Source organism: Rhincodon typus, chromosome 17 (assembly GCF_021869965.1).
Source record: "Rhincodon typus isolate 14 chromosome 17, sRhiTyp1.1, whole genome shotgun sequence".
NCBI classification, from domain to species: domain Eukaryota; kingdom Metazoa; phylum Chordata; class Chondrichthyes; order Orectolobiformes; family Rhincodontidae; genus Rhincodon; species Rhincodon typus.
The window spans coordinates 34162624-34187978 of record NC_063348.1 but is presented as its reverse complement, the minus strand read 5'-3'; the positions used below and the strand labels follow the sequence as shown (position 1 = coordinate 34187978).

Sequence of the window (25355 nt, the reverse complement as noted above, 5' to 3'; positions counted from 1 at the left end):
CTCTGATGCTGCTTGGCCTGCTGTGTTCATCCAGCTCTACACCTTGTTATCTCTGGAGTAAATCTTTACACTCTTTTGCACAAATGTGTTACAGAATTACACATTACAAACTTGCACTTCCTAACACAACCTCCACAGTTTCAGTCAGGAGCACAATTAAATATAATTAATATGCCATGACACAGGGCTCTTCGTAGACTCAAAGTTGAAGAATTATTGATGTGAAATATTAACTTTGTTTTCCTAACCACAGATGTCCTCTGATATGCAGAGTATTTCCAGCACTTTCTGTTTCAAATTCACTTGTGAATGGTTTTGATAGATTGAGTAAGGAGAAACTGTTTGAATGGGCAAAGGGGGAGTGGTGATAACTCCAGAATACAGATTTGAGATAATTGGGTTTTAAAAAGTGCCATTAGAGAGATCAGGAGTTTAGCCAGTGAGTCATTATGATCTGGAATGTGCTGCCTGAAATGTTAGTCGAAGCAGATTCAGTAAGAACATTTGAAAGAGAATTGAATAAATATTAAATGGTGCAGTTTTAATTTTAGAAGGTACAAGGAAAGAATAGGAAAAGTGAGACAAGTTGGATAGCTCTTTCAAAGAGCTAGAATAGGTGAGCTGGGTTAAACAGCCTCATTCTTTGGTGCATTTGTTCATAATTTAAAACTGAAAAGTAAAAAGAGACCAATAATATCAGCTTCCGGGGGTCGGTGGGGGGGAGGGTGGTTTTGATGAGTGATGCTTGTCTGACCTGTGGCACAGTGGGAGGAAACACTCAAGGGTGATCAGGTGGAAGACACATAGTTAGACTAAATCTAGTCTCTGGTTTTGTTATCTCAAATTGTTGGTATTTGCTTTCTGAAAGGTTTATTTTCCATTCATACTGCATGTGAGATGCAATAAATTCACAGCGAGCTTTTAAATTCAGTAAACTTTTGAGCTAACCTCACTATCGATGAAACAGCCACTGAAAATGATGAAATAATGAAAAGTGATGAAATGACAGCATTACTGGCTCAGTTAATAATTCCACATCAGCTAAATGAATTACTTTAATTCTGAGACTGATAGATTTTTAGTAGTCATTGGGTTAAAAGACAGGCAGGTATATGTGGAGATGCAGATCTGTTGTCATTTCATCGAATGGCAGAACAGGCTTGAGGAACTGAGTGGCCTCTTCTTGTTCCTATCAGCATGTCCAGCTTCAGAATATAATCAATGGCACAGACTTTCTGATAATAGATGGTTTGCTCAGCATTTCTGTGCGCGAAGATTGTTAATCACCTTATCTCTGCTCCTGCATGTGCATTCTATTTGATATTATTTTTGTTTATTGTCAAAGTGAGGCATGTGCAGACAATAAGCTAAGCACCAGACTTCTGGCATAGCAACATGGAAGGGAATGTAATTTTGAACATAATCCACTAACAGCTGGGCTCCTCCTGTTGTATCAAGTATTGAGAGACATTAATAAATCAGTGAGCTGCAGGAAGCTCATTGTACTTGCATTAGTAAAGGATTAATCTTCTCCATTCTGCTGACATGAGACTATAACAAAAACTTTCATTGGTATCTTCCTCCTCTTTCAGCTTCTCCTATTTTACTCAGGGCCAATCAATACTGGTTGATCACCTTTCTTCATGGAAATGCAGGATTACAGGGATAAGGTGGTGGGGGGCACGTGGGTGGGTCTGGGTGCAGGGATTCTATGATTCTATGATGTCCTCCTGTCAGTCACTCACTCTTCTTCTAATTTCATTGTGTTTAAGTCTCTCATCTTGGCATCTTTCCATCTCATCTTGTGCCATCCTCTTTATCTTCCTAGCAATGTTCCATCTCCATCACTCAACATCTCTCTCTGCAACCGAAGACCATTCCATTTCAATCTCTCCTCCGTTACTTTCCTTGAAATTGTCGAAACCTCAAGTACTCGAAACTATTCACTTTCTCCAAGGCTTCCCTCATAATGTTTACAAGAATGAGATATTGAAAGATATCAGATTCTGAGCAGCCTTGACAGGATTGTCACTGAAACACTGAGAGGAAGAATTTAGAACTGGGGGCACAGTTTCAAAGTAAGGTGTCTCCCACCTACAACAGAGATGAAGACAAATATCTTCTCTTAGAGGGTCATTTCACTTTTCTTTACTCTTTGATGGGATGTGGGGATTGCTAAGAAGGCCAGCATTTGTTATCTGTCCCAAATTGCCCTTGAATTGAGTGCTTGCTGGGTCATTTCAAAGGGCAATGAAAAGCCAATATCACTGATGTGGATCTGGATGTGAATATAGGAGGTATGGTTAGTAAGTTTGCAGATGACACCAAAATAGGTGGTGTAGTGGACAGTGAAGAAGATTATCTCAGAGTACAATAGTACTTTGATCAGTTGGATCAATGGGCCAAGGAATGGAAGATGGAGTTTAATTTAGATAAATGTGGGGCGTTGCTGAAATAATTCCACAGAGGCCGGTATCCCATCACTAAGTCACCCTTCCATGTAGAAAGTCCTTGACTCTGGTACAGTCTTGTCAGAGTCAACTTCCAGGGTGTCTGATGCTTCTGTTTTTATCTGTCAGCCAGGGCTCCCTGACTGAACCAGATTACTCAAGGAACTCATATTCCATGAGGTCCACCTGGCTGACCTCATTACAATCACTACAGTTGCATTTTGGTAAGGCAAACTAAGGCAGGACTTATTTAGCTAATGATAAAGTCCTGGATAGTGTTGCCAAACAAAGAGACCTAGGGATGAGAGTGCGTAGTTCCTTCCTCAGTCAGGTCACCGGACCCAAAACGTTAACTCTGACTTTTCTTCACAGATGCCAACAGACCTGCTGAGCTTTTCCAGCAATTTCTGTTTTTGTCCCCAGAAAATTAATCTGGGTCAAAAGTACTGGCCCAGTGACATTACTGCCACATCACTCCATCCCACTGTTAAAATGAAATGCCAATTTGCCGATTCTTCACTCCACACAGAAAAAGAAAGTTCATCTATCACCTCAGAAAAGTTGGTATCACTCTCATCCATGAGTTAAAGAGTTTAAGTTGAAATCTTATTCCAGGGCTTGAACACAAAATCTAGGTTTGTACTCAAGTGCAGGATGGAGACAATGCACACTGTTGGAGGTGTTGCTTTTGATGAGGTGTTAAATCAAGGGCCGGTCTGCCTTTTTTTTATTATTCATTTTTGGGATGTGGGCGTCGCTGGCTGGCCAGCATTTATTGCCCATCCCTAGTTGCCCTTGAGAAGGTGGTGGTGAGCTCTCTTCTTGAACCACTACAGGCCATCATCTGTGGATTGACCCACAATCCCATTAAGGAGGGAATTTCAAGATTTTGACCCAGTGACAGTGAAGGAATGGCAATATATTTCCAAGTCAGGATGGTGAGTGGCTTGGAGGGAAACTTGGAGGTGGTGGTATTCCCATATATCTGCTGCCCTTGTCTTTCCAGATGGAAGTGGCCATGGGTTTGGAAGGTACTGTCTGGGGATCTTTGGTGAATTTCTGCAGTGCATCTTGTAGATAGTACACACTGCTGCTACTGAGCGTCGGTGGTTGAGAGAGTGGATGTTTGTGGATGTAGTGCCAATCAAGCGGGCTGTTTTATCCTGGATGGTGTCAAGCTTCTTGAGTGTTGTTGTGGCTGCACTCATCCAGGCAAGTGGGGAATATTCCATCACATGCCTGACTTGTGTCTTGTAGATGGTGGACAGGCTTTGAGGAGTCAGGAGGTGAGTTACTCGCTGCAGTATTCCCAGCTTCTGACCTGCTCTTGTAGCCATTGTGTTTATGTGGCGAGTCCAGTTAAATTTCTGATCAATGATAACCCCCAGGATGTTGTTTGTGGGGGATTCAGTGATGGTAACACCTTGGAATGTCAAGGGACAGTGGTTAGGTTGTCTCTTATTCGTGATGGTCATATCCTGGCATTTGTGTAGCACGAATATTACTTGCCACTTGTCAGCCAAGCCCAGATATTGTCCAGGTCTTGTTGCATTTGAACATGGACTACTTCAATATCTGAAGAGTCGTAAATGGTCTTAAGCGAATGTAAAAGCTTTGGAATGACTGGTGTTCATGAATGGTTCTAAATAAATGCAAGTCTCCCTTCATGCTGGTGTATGAGGTCTCTCTGACCTCTCTGATACGGTGACGCAAGGTGAGCTGCAAGATGGTTGCTACTCCAGCTTGGTAGGATCTGCTCATGAAAACCTTCAGAATTACAACTGGCAGCACCTTGTTGTGATGTTGCATGTCCAGATTCAAGGGGTGGCAAAGTTCTTTGATCACCTACTTATTGAATTACAGCTGCCAAACACTCTGCTTTTGGCGTTGGTTCAGGTAAAGGAAGTATTTCTTGATAATCATCGGTGAGTAGGTCCTCCTGCTGAGATTTCTTCTCCCCCTCCCTCTTCCTTCCCTGTGACATTCAGAGGAGATTGCTTTGGAATTGGGTGATAGCACCCTTCTGCGACTGATCTGGCAACTGGGAAGTTGATTAGCTCAGTTGCTCTGTGATGCAGAGTGATGCTAGTAGTGAGGGTTCAAGCTCTGTACTGACTGAGGCTACGATGAAGGCCTTGCCTTCTCAACCTTGCCCCTTGCCTGAGGGGTGGTGACCCTTGGGTTCAATTACTAAAGTCATCTCTCTCTAAAGAGAAAAAACAGCACCTTTACCTTTCTCTAATCATGCCATTGACATAAAATGTTACATATGCCTGGAAAAATACTTACAATCAAATAAAGACAAATATCTAAATTGATCCAAATATTGGAATTCAAACAGGAAATGTGTATCTGTCTAAGCACCTCCCCATCTTTCAATATCTTGACAAAATTCATATCACTCGGGAGTGTCAGGACATTCCCAGCAGTGACATTATCAATCAATAGAACAAATCCTATCGAACTTTAGATTGACTGGCAATCGGACTATAAAGTATGATTTATCATAAAATCATTATAGCATACAAACAGGCCATTCAGTCTATCATGTCCATGCCAGCTCTCTACAAGAGTAAGAGAGTGATGTCTTTTTGTACCCGTGTGTCAGGTGAAAGATTAGTTGTTATAGCCTACTGCTGGAGCCAGTGTTCATGTTGCTGACCTAGATGTGCATGAGAATCATTATTGTTTCCCCTCTTTATGTCACCCTATACTCACCATGGTACAAATAAAAATTCTAACCAACCTGTTCAGGCACACCTCTGAAGCAGGTGGGAGTTGAACTGGGACCTCACAGCTCAGAATAGGGACAATGCCACTGCACCAAAAGAACCCTACCCACAATGGTAATAAAATAATAAGAGGAGTAGATCATTCAGCCCCTCAACCCTGCTCCACAAAGTCACTGAGTAATCACTGTACTCCGTACACAACCACTCTTTATTGACTGTGAAACATCTTGGGATGTTTTGAATCAGCAAAATTGGCCTGGCTATTGAATTTTGATCAGAAGTGGTCCCTCCAAGCCACACATCATCCCAACTCGGAATTATATTGCCCTTTACTGTTGCTGGGGAAAAATCCTGGAACTTCCTTCCGAACTGCTTTCTGGTTCCATTTACACCACATAGACTGCAACTGTTCAAGGAGGCAGCTCACCACCATCTTCCTGATGGTAATTCAGAATGGGCAACATATTGTGGCCCAGCCCGCAACACCCACATCCTGTGCTGACACGACGATAATCACACCAGGGATTATGTGTTAAATTGTGTGCAGTTACTGAATCACCACCCACATGCCTGGACTGCAGGGTTGTCTAAGCATGTCAGGCATCTGCAGCTGTGCTATGCACAGGATTTGCTGTCGTATTCATTAACTCATAACTGGAATTGTGTTGGTTTCATGTTACTTGCTACTTGCTGCTACACTCCTATCATTGATAATGGATGACCATGTTCTGAAAAGGAGATGGATCATCATACTGTTAGGGCAACAAAATAGCTCTAGAAGTTTTGAGAATTTCAAGTAATTCCATCAGATGCCCTGCTGATCCTGAATGCGAATATCCACAACCTCATTCCAATTTCTGTCCCTCACTCAAACACTTAACAGTTTTTAAATTGACCACAAGAATTTTTTCAAAACTATACTTTATTCATAAATTATCTATAAGTTAGTACATAAAGTCCAAGTCAGTTCAGTACAGACATTGCAGAACATACATTGGGGATTTTTACTTCCCTCATTAGAGCTTCAAACCAGTTGCAACAAAAAAGGCACTTTCCACTCAGGAAACCATTTATGTTCCTATTAAGGCTATGGGGTATCTCAAAACTTAACACACCCTGCTTATATTTTGACAGAAAGATCCTAGAATGGCAGTCTTTCTCCACTGTGCATTGGTGGCAGCTGCCCCAACCTTTAGTGTAGTAGTCCTGGATCTTGGAATGTGTCAGTCTGCAACACTCGGTTCAGGTCAACTCTTTAGATTGGTAAAGGTTTCAGGCAGGCCAAAGAGCATCTTTCACCAAGTTCATGGTACTACAGGTGCAGTCAATGTTTGTCTCAGTGTGGATCCTGGGAAATAGCCCAGAGAGCACACAGTCTTGCATCACAGAGCTTGGGATGAACCTCAACTAAAACTACTGCATCTCTCTCCAGACCTTCCTTGCAAAGGCACATTTCAGAAGATTTGCCATTTATTAGGACTACTCCGAGTAAGGACAACACAAAAAAATAGAATTTGTATCTCTACGGTTGCTTTCACAACCTCAGGACACCCCAATCATTTTACAACCAAGGAAGTGCTTTTGAAGTAAAGTCACTGCTGTAATGTAGGAAAAGTGGCAGGCAATTTATGTACAGCAAGCTCCCCTAAAGTGCAATGTGATCATGACTTGGCGTTCTGTTTTGTGGTATTGTGGTATTATAGGAATAAATATTGGCAAGACCATTACAATACCTCACCTGCTTTTCTTCAAATCAATGTCCTGGGATCTTTTATACTCAACGGAAAGGGAAGATAGAAACTCAGTGTGATGCATGGTAAAAATGACGTAACTCAAACATTGCAGCATTCCCTCAGTACGGCACTGTGAGCATTAGCCTAGGTTATTGGAACAAGGGGTATGTTGCCCTGGAGTGGACCTCAAACACATGACCTCCAGACTTTCTGAAGGTTTCCTCTGAAGGATTCCCCCGGTCAGATATAAACGATACTACATTCAACAAGAGAAGGGAAGAGAGTGCAGGTGTGATCGACTATCTCCAATGATCTCCTTTGCGGAAAGGTTGGTTTGATGTTAATATAAATCAAGGTAGCTCTTCAAGGAAAGGGTTTCAACATTCAGTGCAGGAAGAATCAGAACTCCTTATTCCAGTTCCAGGTAAAACCATGTCAATACTTCAAGTTCATGTTTTGATAGAATTAAAGAATTAAGGAAAGGACAACTGTTTGCAATGTTTGAAAAGCAGAAGACACAGATATAAAACCATTCACAGAAGAATCTGAAGGGACATGAGTACACTTTTTATGCAGTTAGTTTTAAAAAGCCAGAATGTGCTGCCTGGAGCAGCAGAGGATGCAAATTCACTGAGGAATTGGATCAATAATTGAAAAGGAATGATTGGCACGGGATTTGGACTATTTGGGTAGCACTTTCAAAGAGCCAGCAGAATCAGGATGAACCAAATGCCTCCTGTGTTGTATATGAAAGCACTGCTCTTTCAACATTCTGCACACAGACTAGGATTTCTCTACCAACTACCCCATTCATTCCACCCCATCTGGAGGTAAAAGGAAATACAGTAACAGCTACACTACAGTCTGTGTGAGATTGGTAGTTTCCAAGTCCACACAGAAAGACTCCCGTGAAACTCGCAGGTGGCATCTTGGATTACAGACTGTCAATATCTTTACTGCTTATGTTTCTTTTTTGAAGAGTTGGTATTTTGACATTCCTCTACTGACATACAAAATAAGAGATGCTCTCTCTCACTTGTTCTTTCACTCCTCTGTCCCTTTCCAACATTCTCCTTGCTTTTAGTCTCTATCAGAACAGACACAATATAAAAGGGTCTATGTTGTGCCTGAAGTGCAAGCTGATGTTGAATTAGTGAAGCAATCTAGTTATCATCCTGAATCTATCCTCTCTAGGGAAAGGTTTCCATTTATGAGTTTGTGAGACAAACACTTCGATGTTCCTGATCGGTTATGCTATCTATGTCATCATATTAGAAATATACAGCAGATACAATACCTCACTGCCTTTACCTCCACAGGAGGAACTATTTTCACTCGCGTTTACTCATCTTGTTCCCATATCCTTTCATCTTCCTTCTCCGTCGCCATCTCTCCAATCTAATCCTAAATCTAAACATAGTTTCTGCTTCAACAATTAACACAGGAAGTGAATCCCACAACCTCTCAACTGGCCTGTACATTGAAAGGAAGAAAAAAACATCTGCAATAAAATCATAAAATGCTGGAAGTGTTCAGCAGACCTAGCAATATCTGTGAAGAAAGGAATACAGTTAATTTTTTTCAAGTGAATTACCTTGCATCAGGAAGACTGGTTCTTCTAATGCCTCCTGATGTCTCAAAGCATTTTACAGTCAATTAAATATTTTTGAAATGTAGTAATGATTGTGCTCTAATATTGTATCCAATTTTCTCTCTCCTTTCTTCCTGATTCCCCTTATTTTGCTTCTGGTCTTCCCCTTGACTTTCACCCTTCCTATCTCGCTTCAACGTTGCCTCCTCTATCTTTTCTGGTGTACAGCTTCTTACCCTCCAGCTTTCTCTCTCTCTTTCTTCAATCTAGTCTATCTTGTCTCTTTCAATTTTACTGTAATGCTGATTGTTTCTTTGAATCTAGTTCTTCCGTGTTCCTCTGGTCCTTGGTCCCACATGACTTTGTCCCAATCCCACCACCGCACGACAGAGAAACCTCGTTTTCTCTGTCTCCCTCTCTAAATTGTATTTTCCCAGGGCTTCGAGTCTGTAGAGTCCCTCCCTTAGTTTTACATTCCTGTAAATCTTCAGGGTTTTAGAGAAGCCGGTTTACAATCCGCTAGCCATAGTACATCTTTAGATTTAACTTTTCTTAGGTATTCTGCTAAATTGAAAACTAAATGTGGTTCAAAATAAAGTCATCAGAAACTTTGACCGAACAGAAATTGGAATGAGAACCCTGTCATGTTGTCTTGCTGCAACATGCAGGATCAGATTGGATTAGTGTGAGAAGCAATGCGGTACAATTACACTGTTTACATCGAGCCTCAGCAAGAACTGCCCACTGACTGGAACACCAGCATCACATGGCTGCCACTTAATCTCTTCAATGAAAGGGGCAGGGGGCTCTCCATTGGTTAACCTTCCCTTCTGGAAGCGGATACAATGTGTAACCAAGGCGACGTGATGCAGCTTAGTACAGCGGACTGGCGATGACGGTGCCGCTGCTGCACCAGCCGCAGTTTCGGAAGCAGACAGGCCAGTCTGAAAGGACAGCGCCACGGCTGTAAGTGTTAACGCGGAGGCCCCTGCTACGGTAAGCAGCTCTCAGCGGCCACGGTTACTGTCTAGCGATTGGTCTGGGCGTAAGGCACCGCAGGAAGATCCAGGCAGAGTCATGTCAAAGGCGGCGGGGGTAAGGGGAATAATTAGGGAAAGGAGAGAGGACTCACCGACTCACATATTGTAAAAGCAGTTGGAGCCACCTGTTGGAGCGCAGACGAGGCTTTTAGAATTCCTATGTAAAGTAATGGAAATATAGGCCTTTATTTTCCGTTTTCGATAGATAACTTCACATTATTTCATTGCATTCAATGTCAAATTTATCATCCAAATCTTCTGCACTCCTAATCTCCCTCTCCTTTAGCGTTCCCTAGTCATCACTTTTTGCTGGGGCACTATTGCACATTCACTCCCTGTCCCTCTCTCTCGCTCACTCACTGCGAAACTGTTGTACATTCACCCTCACTCACTCGCTCAATGGGGTACTGATGTACATTCACTTTAACTCACTCACTGGGATATGATTGTACATTCACTTACTCACTCACTGGGGACTATTGTACATTTCCTCTTACTCATTCACTGGGGGACTATTGTACATTCACTCACCTATCACGGACTATTACGCATTCCTTTTCACTCACTCACTGACTTGGAGTATTCTGAGTTTATCTCAGAATACAACAGGACTTGATCGGATGGGCCGGGGAGTGGCAAGTAGCATTTAATTTAGATAAATGTCAGGTGTCGCATTTTGGAAAGGCAAATTGGGGAAGGAATTGGACAGTTAATGGTAGGATCCTGGAGAGTGTTGCTGAACAAAGAGACCTGGGGGTGCAGATTCATAGTTCCTTGAAGGTAGTGTCACAGGTAGACAGGGTAGTGAAGAAGGCATTTGGTACACTTGCCTTTATTGATCAGTGCATTGAGTATTGGAGTTGGGAGGTCATGTTGTGGCTGTACGGGACATTTGTTAGGTCACTTTTGGAATATTGTGTTCAGTTCTGGTCTCCCTGCTATAGGAATGATGTTGTTAAACTTGAAAGGGTTCAGAATAGAATTACAAGGATGTTACCAGGGTTGGAGGATTTAAGCTATAGGGAGAGGCTGAGTAGGCTATTTACCCTGGAGTGTCAGAGGCTGAGGGGTGACCTTGTGAAGGTTTATAAAATCATGAGTGGCATGGATAGGATGAATAGCCAAGGTCTTTTTCCCAGGGCAGTGGAGTCCAAAACCTGAAGGCATAGGTTTAAAGTGAGAGGGCAAAGATATAGAAGTCACCTAAGGGGTGACTTTTTCACACAGAGGGTGGTGTGTGTATGAAACGAGCTGCCAGAAGAGGTGGTGGAGGCTAGTATAATAACAACATTTAAAAGGGATCTGCATGGGTACATGAATACAATGGGCTTAGAGTGACATGGGTCAAATGCTGATAAATGGGACTAGATTAATTGAGGATATCTGGTCAGCATGGACGAGTTGGATGGAAGGCTCTGTTTCCATGCTCTACATCTCTGACCGGATGACTTACTGTTGAACATTCACTCTCACTTTCTGGAGTATAGTTCCACCAACACTGACTTTCACAGCAAGCTCTATTTGCTTAGCCTATCCCTCTGTATTGAGAATGACTTCCTCCAACTTCAGTTTGATGGGTTTAGAGATGGCTATGTCCAATGTATGTTTTGCTGACTCTGTTACATGCCAGGCACATGGCACTTGATGGATTGGGCACAGGAGATTTTTGGAGATTTTGTGCAATTTCTCTAATGCCTCAGAATCAGTTCTACATGTTCCTGATGAAGTCTTATCATGTGTTTGCTGCCTTCTCAAATGAAAATTCTCCATGTTAACCAAAACTGTAGCTGTTCAAGGAGCAGTAACAACACCGGCATCTATCCAACAATGAGGAAAATTGCCAGGGATGTCCTGTACACAAAAAAAAGTGTACCACCACCTTCTCAAGGGCAACTAAAGATGGGCAATAGATGCTGGCCCAGCCAGCAACATCTTTATTACATGAATTAATTTTGTAAAAATTTGTTGCAGGACAAATCTAACTGAGGCAATTGCTGCTCTGCCTATTCCCCATCTTCAGGAAAGTGTTGGAAGGGGTCATGAACAAGCAGCACTTGCTTCGTAATAACCTGTTCATTGATGCTCAGTTTGGGTTCTGGCAGGGCCATTTAGTTCTTGACTTCATTACAACCTCTGTTGAAACATGAACAAAAGAGTTGAATTCCAGAGGTCAGCCGAGAATGACAGGCCTTGACATTAAGATAGAATTTGATCGTGTGTGGCATTGAGGAATCCTAACAAAACTAGATTCAATGGGAATCAGGAGGTAATCTCTCCACTGGTTGGAATCATACCTGGCACATAGGAAGATATTTGTGGTTGTTGGAGGTCGGTCATCTCAGTGCCATGATAACTCTGCAAGAGTTCCTCAGGGTAGTCCTAGGCCCAACCATCTTTGGCTGCTTCATCAATGACCTTCGCTCCATCATAAGGTCAGTAGTGGGGATGCTAGCCGATGATTGCACAATGTTCAGCACCATTCGCAACTCCTCAGATACTGAAGCAGTCCATATTCAAATGCAACAAGATCTGGACAATATCCAGCTTTGGATTGAAGTAGCAAATAACATTCATGCTATATGATTGCGAGGCAAAGACCATCTCCAGTCTAATCTAGAGAATCTAACCATACGACCTTGATTAAAGCTTTAGCAAAGCTCCGCAGCTTGGGTTGTGGGTGAGATTGTTGACTTGCTCGCTGAGCTGGCTTGTTTTCGTTCAGGCGTTTCATCACCATTGCTAGACTGCTCACTGATGATGTTGCCTAGCATGGTGACAAAACATCTGAATGAAAACAAGCCAGCTCGGCAAGCAAGTCAACAACCATATCCTCTTGATATTCAATGGCATTTCCATCACTGAATTCCCCCATTATCAACATCCTGGGGTTAACATTGACTAGAAACAGAACTAGATTAGTCATGAAAATACTGTGGCTTCAACAGTAGGTCAGAAGTTAGGAATCTTGCAGAAAGTAATTCACCTCCTGACTCCACAAAAACCTGTCCACCATCTACAAGACACATCAGCAATGTGAAGAAAGATTTGCAGAATTCTTCACGGTTTGTGCACTTCTGTACATGCTGATATTTCTCTGAGATACAGAGGGCCCATTTGCCCTCTTAGGCGGAGGTAAACAACTCCAAGAGTAGGGGAGTTTGCCCCATTGACATAGCCATATTTATCTTTCAATCAATATCTCTGAAACATATTCAGAGATAGTAAGAACTGCCGATGCTGGAGTCAGAGATAACACAGTGTGGAGCTGGAGGAACACAGCAGGCCAGGTAGTATCAGAGGAACAGGAAAGTTGACGTTTCGAGACCAAGAACTGTTCAGCTGTGTTATCGCTAAAACACATTACTTGATCTTTGTCTTGTTGCTCTTTGTGGGAACTTGCTGTGCACAGATTGACTGCCACATTTCCTACAATATTATAGTGATTACAATAATAAAGCCGTTGGTTGTAAAGCAACTTTGGAAAATCCAGAAGTTGTAGGTGGTGCTCGATAAACATATTTTCTTTCCCCAATGAGAACAATGGATTAAACATATCCAGTGAATATTCCCTCGTCATAATTAATAATATTTTTGATACAATGTCTTGCAGCTTCTCATTCCTCTGAAAGGTGATTAACGGTAAAACTGACATTTCCCCAGTAAATGTCCAGTCCTTCTGTTGCTGTCTGTAAATGACGCACTAATGAATGTCTGGCTGAAGGATAATTAAAGAGGAGCAACAGCACTAATACCATTTATTCCATTTTGTTGGAGGTTAAACAGAGTTCAGCTCTACTTAGATCATCCAAAGTGCACAGCCTCATGCTCTCCATGTTTTGATTTCAGATTGGAGCTATTTCAGAGGCCATCAGTCTTTTATGAAAGCACAAATTTATTTTTTTTAAAGAGATAAACACAGTGGAATTCCTTCTAATTTGTGGGGCATATTTCAAGGTCACGATATTTTGTTCACAGTCTGGGATAAATCGTCCCAGTATCTCAGCGGAGAAATATGATGTGTTAACATTGAGGCTGTAAGTATATCTTTGGCAGGGCATGTTCAAACTGGGGATCACATCAGCTCATGACATCCACACTGGTGGTGGCACAGGTGAGGTCCTGGTTGGAGACAGTGCAAGTGAGGGGTTGCAGTTTGGGGCCACGGGTGTACAGTATCTACTTTCACTGAGGAAATAGCAAGTCATAGGGCCTGTGATTCATCCAGTCTTTGTGAGAAAGAGTGATTCTTGAACAATCCCATATCCAGGGGACCTTCTGAGCAGGACCGTTGCTGCACCTTGGTTCTGCTGATTTTAAAAATGGAGCCAGTGGGTGCTCGTTGCTGGGCTTGTAAAAGGCACAAGGCCAATTGAAGCCTTTCACTTCTGCCATTTAAGCTGTACTCTCTGCTGTATCAAACATGGAAGACAATTTGTGCTTACCAAAATTCCACAAGCAACAATGTGATAAATGACCAGATAATTTGTTTTAGTGTGGTTGTAAAATGTGAATGCAATGTGAAAGTATGTTTTTCCTTTTTTTAATGTTACATTTCTTCAAGTATTGCCCTTGGGATCTTTTAAAGTCTTGCTTTAACATCACAATTGAGAGAGGCTGAATAGGCTGGGGCTGTTTTCCCTGGAGCGTCGGAGGCTGAGGGGGTGACCTGATAGAACTTTATAAAATCATGATGCACATGGATAGGGTAAATAGTCAAGGTCTTTTCCCCAGGCTAGTGGAGTCCAAAGCTAAAGGGCATAGGTTTAAGTTGACAGGGGAAAGATTTAAAAGACACCTCAGAGAGAACATTTTCACACAGAGGGTGGTAAGTGTATGGAATGAGCTGCCAGAGGAGGTGGTATAGGCTCGTACAATTACAGTGTTTAAAAGGCATCTGTACGGGGACATGAATAGGAAGGGTTTAGAGGGAAATGGGCCAAAAGCTGGCAAATGGGACTAGATTAATTTTGGATATCTGGTCAGCATGAATGAGTTGGACTGAAGGGTCTGTTTCTGTGCTGTACATCTCTATGACCCTATGACTGAACATGCAACAATGAATAGCCCCATCAGCACTGCCCGTCTGGTGCAGCACTTCCTTGGTGCTGCTCCTCCATGGTGTGGTGCTGCCTCAGTTACACACTGGTGTGTTTGATTCTTGTTTGACTTGTGAACCCATTATCGTCTAATTTCTACAAGTTGTCGGCATTCCAAGTAAGCTAAGATTTGTTGCACATCCCTAACTGCTCTTCAGGTACTGGTGTGCTGCATTCTTGAACTGCTGATGTCCTGGTATTTCTAGGATTTGGACCTTGCGACAGTAAAGGAACTGTGATATATTTCCAATCTGGATGATGTGTGGTTTGGAGGGAAACTTGCGGTTGGTGGTGCTCCCATGTATCTGCTGCTTTTGTCCTTCTAGGCGGTGGATTTGGAAGACGTTGTTGAGGAGCCTTGGTGAGTAACTGCAGTACGTCTCATAGATGGTTCACATCAGTGACAATGTCAGTGGTGGAGGTACTGTTTTTGTTTTAGTGTGGTTATAAAAGTTGCAATGTGAAAGTATGTCTTTCCTTGTTTTAATATTACATTTCTTCAATCCACAATCATACTTCAATCATATCCACAAACAATCAAGCAGGCAGCTTTATCCTGGATGATTTCAAGCTTCTTAAGTGTCTTGGAGATGCACTCATATCGGCAGGAAATGGAAAGTAAAAACCAAAAGAACTGCAGATGCTGTGAATCAGGAACAAAAACAAAGTTGCTGGAAAAGCTCAGCAGGTCTGGCAACATCTGTGGAGGAGAAAACAGAGTTAACGTTTCAGGTTCAGTGAGGAAGTTCTGAGGAAGGGTCACCGGACCCGAAACGTTAACTCTGTTTTCTCCTCCACAGATGCTGCCAGGAAATGGAGAGTATTCCATAAGATTCCAGTCTTGTATCTTGTAGATGGCGGATGGGCTTTGGGGAAGTGTGGAGGTGAGTTAGTTTAAAAGACTCTATATAAAAAGACATGCTCTTTCAAATTGGTAAACAATCTGATGTTAGCTTGAGTTTTGTTATGGGACTCCTGCAGCAATTTTCAGTTTGTGTAAGAACTCCCACAAACACTTTGATTAAACTTTGAACTTCTAATTGATATACACTATGTTGCACCACCAGAGCTTCTAATTCCACACACCATTCAACGATGCCGGTGGATAGATTTCCTCTAAACCCACCGTTAAATAAAAGGACTGGATAATCAACAGCAGAGATACGCTCACTGCAGGGTGATTAGGTCAACAGAACTCCCATTGACCTCAAACACAATTCCTGCTCCTGATTCAGTGTGTACTGCAGGTTTGCAGCTTGGGTTTCAAACAATGGCCCTCTCTGAACTGTCCCTTTGATCAAAGTGAGCATTCTTTAGGCAGAAGACAAATAGCATCAGATGTCAGAGTGGGAGGTTTGATTCATCATTGATGTTTAGTCACAATGAAATGTGCTTAAGAGTTAGAGAAGCAAATCTGATTCCTTTTGTTGCTGCCACAATGATTGAGATGACACAAAGGATTAATTCAATTCGTTATTTCCTGAGATGTGTGAGGAGTCTGTCTCACATCTCCAAGATCGAATCTCCTGAGTGCAGCTGAATTGTGTTGAGGGGAATGCATTATGATACTATATTTGAAGTTAAATGAATGGAGCGACACAACAATTTGGGTTTCTCATGTATCTTGGATTTTTATTGCTCCAGCATTAAAGGCCATGCCCCGCTGCCTGAACCCTTAATCTTTACAAGTAATCCTCTCCATCTCTATCCCACACTACTCTATAAAACAAACCCCTTTGAACAAACCTTTGGTCACCCTGTCCTAATATCTCCTTGGTATTAAATTTTATCTGATTACATTGTCGTGAATTTGTAAAAAAATGTTCACAGGTGTTGCTCGCTAAGCCAGCATTTATTGCCCATCCCAATTGCCCTGGAGAAGGTGGGCAGTGGATGTCTTCCTGAACTGCTGCAGTCCTTGGGGTATAGGCAGTTCTAGGATTTTGATCCAGCGACAATGGTGAAATATTCCCAAGTCAGGATGATGTTTGGCTTGGAAAGTAACGTGCAAGTAATGGTGTTACAATGTATCTGCTTCCCTTCTCCTTTTAGATGGTAGAAATCATGGGTCTGGAAGGTGCTGTGGTGGAAACTCAGAAATATTACAGTGCATCTTGTAGATGTACACTGTTGCTACTATCCATTGGTGAAAGGAGTGAGTATTGAAGATTGGCACCCATTCGCAATCAAACAAGCTGGGCTTTGTCCTGCACGTTGTCAAGCTCATAGTGTAGGAGGTAGCATATTAGTATGGATAGAAGATTAGCTGGCTAACAGGAAACCATAAGTAGGCATAAATAGATCTTTTTCAGGTTGACAAAATGTAATGAGTGGTGTGCCACAAGGATTAGTGCTGAGGCCTCAACTGTTTACATTTTTATCAATGTCTTGAATAAAATCATAGAAGATATGGTTACCAAATTTGTAGACACAAAGATCAGTAGGAAAATAAGTTGTGAAGAGGACATGAGAAGCCTTCAAAAAGATGGAGATAGGTTAAGTGAGTGGCAAAGAAGTGGCAAATGAAAAAATGTAAAATTGTCCTCTTTTGTCAGGAAGAATGAAAAAGCATATTATCTAAATGGTGAAACATTGTAGAGATCTGAGATGCAGAGGAATTTGGTTCTCCTGGTGCCTGAATCATAAAAGATTACTGTGCAGATACAGCATGTAATTAGTGAACAGCTTATTCTGAGGGGAATGATTACATGAATAGTGGAATTATGCTTCAGTTTTAAGGGGCACTGGTGAGACCACATCTGAAATACTGTGCGCTATCAGGAAGTATGTAAATGGATTGGAAACAGGTCAGACAAGGTCTATCAGACCAACACCTGGAATAAGCAGATTATTCCATGAGGAAGAGTTAGATGGGTTCAGCTTGTATCCACTAGAGTTTAGACAAGCAAGAGGCGATTTGATTGAAATACATAAGATCCTGAGGGGCCTTGACAGTGGAGATTTTAAGAGGATGTTTCCACTAATTAAGAACAAAGAGCAAAGAGTCACTGATAAAAATAATGGAGCCTCCACTTAAAACAAAGATGAAGCACAATTCTTTTGCCACAGAGTGTCATGAGTCTTTGGAACCGTCTTCCTGAAAAGGTGGTGGAAGCAGAGTATTTTTAAGGCAGAGATGGATAGATTCTTTGTAAGCATTGCGGCAAAAGGTGTAACGTGAGTTGGGGGGGAGAGATTTACATGAATGGAGAAATTTGGAGAGAATAAGAAGGCAGTGAATTCAGAGGACAGGGCATTATGTATTGAAATGGAGTTTGGAGTCATGGAGATTGAGAAATCATTTTGTGCAGAGGCTGGGGGAAGAAAGCAATAGAATATCCCAGTAGAGCTTTTCAAATTTTCTTGAGAGAATGCAAGCAAATGAGGATTTCCAATGAGATAAGAGAGATGGAACAGGGTGAAATGCTCCAAGGCAGAGCAAGTACCAGACAAATAGTGACTCGGGCCAAAGTATGAAACAAAAACAGAAATTGCTGGAGAAACTCAGCAGGTCTGGCAGCATCTGTGGAGAGAAATCAGAGTTAACATTTCAGGTCGAGTGACCCTTCTCCACAGATGCTGCCAGATCTGCTGAGCTTCTCCAACAATTTCTGTATTGTTTCTGATTTACAGATTCCACAGTTCTTTGGTTTTTTTATTCGGGTCAAAGTGTGATTTGATGAAGAACACTACTCAGTCACTGTGATATTTGTGTGAGCAAGTGATGGAAGATATAGCCAAGCAGGAAGGCTTGAAATGGTGGGGGAAGGTATCATCACCTCTCCGCCAGGTTTCCTTAAAAGACCATGGTGATGATCCAGTTATCACAGTAAGTTCATTGATGGCAGGGGCCTTGTTCGCAAATGAATGGATATTGGGAGGGAGAAGCGGAGGGGGTTAGTGAAAACTGATCTGCTAGAAGAATCTACATGGTCAACAGTTGAAGGGATAAATTGGACTGGAAGATGATTGGCCAGATTAGCAACCTATTCTCCTTCTCAAGAAAGGTGATGAGAAAGTGGGATGGGTCAGTTGGGGGTTCTGCTTATTATGTACTTCAACAAACCCAATAGAGGATACCAAGGCTGACACAGAGGGATGCTGATGGTTTATTTCCAAGGGAGTCAAATTTGGGACATGGTAAGAGGAGGAAATACTGAAGGGTGAAGTAGGGAATGTGACAAAATGTGTACACTAAGGAGCACAGGCAAAACTGAAGTAACAAAGGCCTGGAAAGTGTTATGATCGAGGCTGGAGGAATGCGTAGTCAGTCTAGTCCCACTACGCCATGAATTGCAACTTAAAATAAAAATACTTTCTCCAATTACCATAAAGACCAACTAAATACCTTTGCCTGTATTCAGTTTTAAACACGTAAGATCTATGAGGTAGGCTTCTTAATACACACAATTTCTGGTTTACTATCAAAACTATTCAATAAAGTTGCAACAATTGGTTAACAAACACAGTAAATAATACAGAAGCATAAATGTTAGCCCCTCTAAATTTCCCAAAAAAAGTAGACTATCCAAGAAAGTAGAAAAAAACATTTCTCTGCAGTGTTTGGCTTTCTGAAAAAAAAACAGTTTGGCCAGTGGATTAATCTTCAAGGTAAAAGCATAGAGCATAGACTATTTTGGAGGAACATTTGTTGCTGTCATATTCTGGCACATGTGATCAATCATGCATGGTCATCCCTGAAGTCACGCAGACCCAGCTTGCTTTAGAAATACAATCTTGAGATATTCTTTCAATCATTCTTTCAAAAGAACTAATAGGTTTCACACTGAGCTCAACGAAAGGGGTTTCATTTCAGAAATGGAGAGATCAGCTGGACAACTTGTTCTTAGAAGGCTTTCCTCCAACTGAACAAGGTCAAACAAGAACGTCTCCAAGCCAGTCACTGTTCACAACAGTCCCAGTAGTGTCTACAGCAAATAACGCAGTCATCACTTGATTTATCAGTGATTGATGATTTCTAGGAAGCCTTGACTTTAAGAGGAAAATCTCCAATTCCTACAGCCACCTTTCAATGACCTCTTCAAAAGAAACTATTTCAGGTCTTTCCACATGTCTTAAAATTAAATAAAACTTGTCTGCAATCCTTCAAAACTAAGTTCTCCAAGCCGCTTTAAATATAAAGCCCCTTTGTAACAATAAGTAGCAGGACTATATCCTATATAGAAGATGAAGATTGCATTTATTGGTGTTACACCTTCAGGGAATGCATTTCCAGCCTAAGTATTGTGCCTTTGATGTCAAAGTCAGTCAATTCCTGGGCAGATGCCTGTACCAAAGATGGTGTGAATCTCAGGATATAGGAGATTAGATCCTTGAGCCACCATTCAATAAGGTTATGGCTGCTCTGATTGTGACCTTAACACTACTTTCTTGCCTAGCCCCCATAACCCTTGACACTCTTGATTTTCCAGTTTGCCATGCTGATGCTTACAAAACTCAGGGAGGGTATCTCATGATGGATGTGCCTTTGTTGGTGGGCGGCTAGAAAGATACAGACATGCACAGATATAGGCAATAATCAAGGTATTGCGTCTGACTGTATGTGCATGTGACTAATGCATAATATGTATGCATTGAGGGGAGGTTTTTAAATGTTTATTTTAGCAGCATCACATGGAAGGTGGTGATTGTTGCGTAGATGACACTCATCTGGGACTACGATTGTTGCTAGGTCAGAGGTCAGTGGTGAGAAGGGGGTTATGAGATGGGACTTGCAGGAGGAGGAGTAGGGAGAGGGTTGGCAGCAAGTTGCAGGGCAGTGGTTTCCAGTGAACCCTGCTTTGCTGATGCTGTGCCTCTAAATCAGGCACTGAGCAGATTTGAATGCTACGATAGGATTTACTTCTTGAACTTGCAGCGTGGCCCACCACTGGATGGAGATATACAGCACAGAAACAAACCCTTCAGTCCAACTCCTCCATGCCAACCAAATAGCCTAAATAAATCTAGTCCCATTTGCCAACATTTGGACCATATTCCTCTAAACCCTTCCTATTCATATAACCATTCAGATGCTTTTTAAATGTTGCAATTGTACCAGCCTCTACCATTTCCTCTGGCAGCTCAGTCCAACAACGTACAAGACAAACAGCAGCAGGAGAAGGCTCCTGACTGGGATTAATTGCTTCAATTCGTAGTGGGGCAAAAAGGCCATCAATGAGCCTTTCTGATTAGGACAGACACTGCAAGTGGGGGGATGCATTCCCCCTCTCCCCCGCTAATTAAATGCCCCCCCACAACCAAACTAACTTTGGAGGAGGACACATAATTCTGCCCAGCCGCTCATAATCAATCACAACCACATGCCGTCTCACACATGATCACATCCCCATCTAAATCATGAGAAGCTCATAACTTTGTGTTCCCTGTTCTCCCCGTTTTGTGCAGGAACACTTTCTCATCTTCAGCCTATATTACTTGAGACAAATAGTGGGCTATGGCATGATTTCCTTCCGGGTTCTGTCAGGCACAGTGAATATTAAACTTCATTACATTTTGAGGTGCTCTGGGCTTTTGGAATCCAAGAGCGACCCAAGTCCCTCTGTATTCTCATGTTAATTTAATAACACAGTACAGTTTAATGCTGGTTTATTGGTGTTGTTTTTTAGGTGTGCACAGTGTGATGCAGACTTTATTGCTTGTCTGCTGACTTGACTAATCTGTAGTTGGCAAGTTGTTTAATGAGTTCTTTTCAAATGTTTGTTCTTGACTGTTGGTTTGTGAGCTGGACGAGTACTGAAGGGATAAAAAGAGTCTTGTCAACGTTAGCCTCAAAAAAACAAGGGGTGCACTGCCAATTACAACCAAAGTTGTTTTTGTATCATGTGAGAAATGTGCTAACGTTGCCAACTCCCAACATACTGACCTCCCACAGCCCATAAAACAACGGATACACTTAAACCATGAACCATTGAGGCTGATAGGATAATAAAGCACAGAAGGAGATGATTTGGCCCACGTGCCTGTGCTACTGTTTGAAAGAGGGGCATACCAGCATAACAGTGATGTCATCGGGTTAGTAATCTGCTGGAGAATTTAAATTCAGTTTGTTTAAAATAAAGCTGTAATGAAATGGTATTCTTGATAACGATTACTACAAAACTACAGGGTGTCATATAAACCGATCCACCTTTTCCTCTTTACCTTGCCTTTCTTCTTCAAACTTACCTCTTTGGCCCAGCTTTTGGTCACCTGATCTAATGTGTTTTATACTGCTGCTGTGAAGGCCCTTGTGTCATTTCATTACAATACAGGTGCTGTATAAGTATTTGTTGTTTGTCGAATGAAACCTGCTGTTGATATGCAGTCTAGATCTGTATGTGACTCCAGACACATGGCAATGTGGCTGATCCCTTTCAATGGCCTAACGAACCATTCAATTGTACTAAACTGCTACTCTTTCAGTGGGTCAAGATGACACCTTCAGTGAGCCCTGTGTCCCTGATCCTGTGCCTCTGAAACAGGCACTCAGTAAGTTTGCCAATCACCACTTTCTCGAGGCCAATTAGAGATGTGCAATCATTTTGACTTTGCCAGAAGTTAATGAAAAATGTTCTCCAATTTTGTGCAACTTCCCTGCTCCTTCCCCATAGTCCTGCAAATTGTTCCAACTGAGTATTTATCCAATTCCCTTTTGAAAGTTACTCCTAAATCTCCTTCCATTGTTTTTCCAGGCAGCACATTTCATGTCATACTATCTTATTGAGTAAAAGTGAAATGTGGAGGTGTCATGAGGTTGGGAGCCCTGGTTGATGTATCTCTGAACTGCTAATGACTCGCATTGCAGTGACTACCAGTTATAGCACAGATCTCACAAGATAGAAAAAAAACTGAAATGAAACATTTCAAACTAATGAAACAGTTCAGTATAAAACTTTGACCAGGCTTTGACAAAGATTGAGATAAAACAAACCTCGTGAACCTTCTCTGAACTTCCTCTAATGAAATAATATCTTTCCTTAAATAAGGAGACCAAAACTGCTCTCAGTAATCCAGATGTGGTCTCACCAGAACCCTGAAGAGTTGCAATATGACCTCCCTACTCTTATACTCCAACTCCCTTGAAATAAGAGCCAATATTCGTTAGCCTTCCTGATTACCTGTGGCATTTGTTTGGTAGGTTTCTGTGTTTCATGTACAAGTATCCCCAAGTCCCTTTTGTGTTGCAGCTTTCTGCAGTTTTTCTCCATTTAAATAAAATTCTGTTCTTTTGTTGTTCCTTCCAAAATGAACAACTTCACATTTTCCCCACATTAAACTCCACCTGCTATTTTTTTTACCCACTTACATAACCTATCAATATCTGTTTGTATCCCTCTCATAACCTACCATTCCACCTATTATTTTTATCTGCAAATTTTGGCTACAGTACCTTTACTTCCATCCACCAAGTCATTAATATATACTGTAAACAGTTGTGGTCCCAGCACTGATCCCTGTGGAACCCCACTGATCATAGGTTGCCAAGCTGAAAAAGAACCCCTTTTCGCCACTCACTGTTTCTTGCCCATGAGCCAGTTCTCAATCCATGCCAATATACTACCTCTAACACAGTGGACTCTTATTTTATAACTGAAACTTTTTGTGCGGTACCTTGTTGAACACCTACAAGAAGTTCAGATACAACACATCTACTGGTTCCCCTCTATACACTCTGTTTGAGACTTCCTTGAAAATTCTAATAAATTAGTCAGACAAGATTCCGCTTCCATGCAGCCATGCTGACTCTGTTTGATTAGATTATGAGTTTCCAAATGTTCTGCTATTACTTCCTCAATAATTGATTCCAATACTTTTCCAACAATAGATGCCAGACTAATTGGCCTATATTGTTTCTTGCCTCCTTCCCTTTTTGAATCGGGGTATCAAATTGGAAAACTGCCAATCCTGTGTTAGTTCTTGACAATCCAAAGACTTTTGGAAAATTACAACCAATGCATCCACTATCTCTGTAGCTACCTACCTCTTTTAGGATCCTAGGATGCAGGCCGTCAGGGCCAGGGGACTTATCTGCCTTTAGTCCCATTAGTTTGTCTAATACTACTTCTGTAGTGATAGTGACGGCACTTAATTCCTCCCCCCGTATTCTTTCATATTAATAGGATGTTCGAAGTATCTTCCACTGCAGAGACTGATACAAAGTATCTGTTTAACTACTCTGCCATTTCCTTGCTCCCTATAACCATCTCCCCACATTCATTTTCTAGGGGGCTATGTTCTTATTGACCCCACTCTTTCTTTTTATGGATTTAAATAAGTCCTTATTGTCAGCTTTTATATTCCTCGCTAGTTTGTCCTTACAGTTTATTTTCTGCCTTTAGTATCTTTTTAGTCCTCCTTTGCTAGATTCTGAATTTATCCCAGTCTTCGGGGCTATCAGTAACTTTTGCCTCCTTTATGTGCTTTTTCTTTCAACTTGTTACTCTCCTTAACTTTCTTGGTTAACCATGTTTGGTTTATCCCTCTCTTAGAATCTTTCTTCCTTACTTGGAAGTATTTTTGCTGAAGGACACAAATTACCTCCTTAAATGTCTGCCACTACTTGCTGACTGTGTTTCCTGCTAATCTATTTGCCCAGTTCACTTTAGCTAACTTTATCCTCATTCCATTGCAATTCCCTTTATTTCAGTTAAACACAGGTAATTCTGACCGAAACAATTGGTGGATGTGGTGTCATCACTTTGTGAAAGCAGACATGTGAAGCTAAATAATAGAAGACATTTAAATATTTATATGTTAGCCTCTTCATATTACAACTTTGTCAGAGAAAGCAAATAGTTATTGATATAAGGTATAACAGTGGTAATGTTTATTAAGTAAATGATGCTATATAAGAACAAGAACTCAACAACTTCAGAGGAGTAAAATAAAATAAAGAATTGCAGATGCTGGAAATGTGAAACAAAAACAGAAATTCCTGGAGAAATTCAGTGGATCTGGCAACAACTGTGGAGAGAGAGCAGAGTCATGTCTTGGGTCCAAGTGACCCTTCTTCACAACTGGACCCAAAACATTAATTCTGCTTTCTCTCCACAGATGCACCAGATCTGCGGAGTTTCTCCAGCATTTTCTGTTTTAACTTCAGAGCAGTGTTATCAAAAATAAAGTGGACACTCAGCATCAGTAGGAGACAAAGGGCAGGCTGATTTTAAGAAGATTTTAAAAGGAAGAGAGAGAGGGGTGAAAAAGTTCAGGGAAGGCATTACAGCGTAGAGGACCCAGGCAGCTGAAGGTACAGTTGCCAATGACGGAATGATTAAAATCAGAGATGCTCAAGTGGACTGAGCTGGAGTAGCGCACAAATTTGATCACAGATCAGAATTCTTTACTGCAGAGGGCTGTCGAGGCTGGGTCATTAAGTGTATTCAAGGTTGAGATTTTTAATCAGTAACAGAATCAAGGATACAGGGATATGGCAGGAACGTGGACTTGAGGATTACTGGATCGGCCATGATCTCATTGAATAACAGAACAGACTCAATGGGCTGAATGGCCTACTTCTGCTCCTCCTTAAATGAACCTATGGTGGTTGTTGTGCAAGTGGAGATTGCAGAGATAGAGTGGGGTTGGACTGTGGAAAAGTTTGAATGCGCATTTGAATACAGGACAATTGGACAAAGTGTGAAATTATTCAGATAAGGTTTTAGTGTTGGTATGGCCTAGATTTCAGCCTTGTACCAGCAGGATCAATTA

The 25355-nt window shown here is 41.7% G+C and overlaps 1 protein-coding gene across 1 annotated transcript in view; it reads left to right on the top strand.

Moving 5' to 3' along the window:
• Nucleotides 1-9394: 9394 nt before the first annotated feature.
• The window catches only part of rassf7b (Ras association domain family member 7b), a 67403-nt gene continuing 51442 nt past the window's right edge, over nt 9395-25355 (top strand). The window contains exon 1 of the mRNA XM_020515779.2: nt 9395-9502. The gene's annotated coding sequence lies outside the window, so the exon portion shown is untranslated. The remainder of the gene's footprint in view (nt 9503-25355) is intronic.